This window comes from Typopeltis vanoorti, chromosome 15 (assembly GCF_054136105.1).
Source record: "Typopeltis vanoorti isolate ZY-2024b chromosome 15, IOZ_Tvanoo_1.0, whole genome shotgun sequence".
NCBI lineage: Eukaryota > Metazoa > Arthropoda > Arachnida > Uropygi > Thelyphonidae > Typopeltis > Typopeltis vanoorti.
Window position 1 is genome coordinate 100345506 of NC_143563.1, and position 2310 is coordinate 100347815.

General features: G+C 35.4%; 1 pseudogene; it reads right to left on the reverse strand.

The window, feature by feature from the left end:
- Positions 1–433: 433 nt before the first annotated feature.
- Positions 434–1072, reverse strand: LOC150099029 (small ribosomal subunit protein uS5 pseudogene; annotated as a pseudogene).
- Positions 1073–2310: the final 1238 nt, after the last annotated feature.

The following is a 2310-nucleotide window of genomic DNA, read 5'->3' on the forward strand; positions in this document are numbered from 1 at the left end:
TTTTCCGCCGTTTTTCATCCCGCAAGCAGGCAAGCCGGCCCCCTGAACACACACGGATCTACAGCCATAAATACTTAAACCCCCCATGAGGGGGCTCAACTCGCCCCAATAGGGACGGGGGAGAAAAAGGGAGAAAACTCCATACGAATAAATAAATAAATAAATAACTCAAGCCCATGCATTTCACAAGGAGAAACGTTCTCAAATGCCAGTGCATCTGCTGAATTTAAATAAAAATACAATAGCATAAGTTACTTAAACTTGTCCTGTTAAAAGTAACAACATCGATAATAATACAAGTAGACATATATACAATTAAAACATTGTGATTACATCAATTGTTCAGCACAAAATGTAGAGCACATTCATTTTTGATAAACATGTATATTTAATAATATTTTTTTGAAAATACTTCAAGTTTATTTCAGTATATTCAAATTTCAATCCGCTCGGTCATCACTTTGCCACTTTGCGCAGCACCTATGGGTTTGTAAGTCATCAGGTAGTCACTAAATTCATGATAAGGAATTTTTATTAGTTCCTTTTCATGTCGCAAATCAGGGATGAAATACGAGGCTCGTAGCTGTATGTCTGTTGAATTGCCAGATCAGTTACTTTAGCAAAATTCCCAAGTGTTGAAGCGGAATTACTTGCGATGTCTAGAAGATGTGTAGCAGTCTTCAGTTCCAGCCATAGTCAAAAATTTTTTACGGACTGGAGCAGAAACAATATCTTTACCTCTAGGAACAGGTATAAGTCTTGTCAAAACATTTTCACACTTGTCAGTACCTTATAGGGAACAGTGTGTGGTTTCCCCAATATTATTTACCTAATATCCTCTATGCAGAGGTATTACTGATAATTATCAGTAATACCTGTATAATTATAATTTATCCGAGATTATTGCTCCTCGAATAGCTGTAACTACTCCTTTGGAATATTTAATCCCAAGAGCCACATGGCCATTTGAGTCTCTTATTGTTACAAAAGCCTTAAATGTAGTTCGGCCAGTACGAGTTTGTTTCTGAACAGGCATAATCTTGAGAACTTTGTATTTTAATGAGGAACCCAGAAAGATTATTCATACAGACGATAAAAAAGCTGTTATCGCAAAAGCGATACGTTGGAGCTTGTGTAGGAAATATCGTTTCCCAACTTGCAAAACCCCTTGGGAACAATCCACTTTTGAAAACGTTATTGAAAATGCAAATGCAAAGATACTATGGGACTTACAATTTAGGCAGATAGACATCTGGAACATAATATGTCAGATATCACCATAGTTGAAAAACATATAGTTTATTGACGTAGGCACTACAAAGGGATAGTAGAGTAGAAGAAAAAAATGCATGAAAATAGACCAAGTATAGGGATCGAGTAATGTCAGAGTTAGGAGGAACACCAACAGTATTTATGAAACATCTGGAAAAGTTGAGCGATCCAGATATCACCATCTCAACGCCAGAGGGAAAAAAAAACAGCACTATTAGGGACATATCACATACGAATGATATCTATTCAAATTGTAGGCCTTTGGATAAACCTTGAACTGAACTCTTCTCCTAATCAAAGATTTAATTACGCCGTTAATGTTTCTTGTGACTCTTTGACAGTGAGCTCTGTTAATTGAGTATAGAATAATAACAATAAGTTTATAATTTAAAAGGTAACGCTATAAATAATCGCAGTTCTAACTGGTACACTGGAAGTTACTTGGGTAGTCATTATGAAGGTATCATCGTAGTTAGTTAACAGTTTTTTATCACTTAATCGTATCACCTCAGACCTCAGGTATATATAAGAAAAAACAATTATGTATCCTTCGAAACAAAAAGGGAGAAATTATATCCAAAAAGGATGACAAAATACAAGAATGGGTGAAATATATAGAAGAACTCTTTACTGATAGCAGACAGAACCCAGAAAATACTTATGAACATATAGAGGGTCCATGTATTCTAAAATCAGAGGTGGAATGTGCATTAAACTCAGCTAAAAATGGTAAAGCCATGGGACCAGATAGAATACCAGCAGAAATAGTAACGTTATTAGAAGGTGACAACATTAACATATTAGTAAAGCTATTTAATAAGATCTACGATACAGGCATAATCCCTCAAGACTGGTTACAGTCGACCTTCATCATGCTACCTAAAAAAGTAAATGCGAAAACTTGTAATGACTATAGAATGATCAGCCTAATGAGTCACGTTCTCAAAATGTTTCTGAAAATAATTCAAAAAAGAATATACAGAAAATGTGAAGACACCATCAGTGATACTCAATTCGGCTTTAGAAACGGCTTGGGAA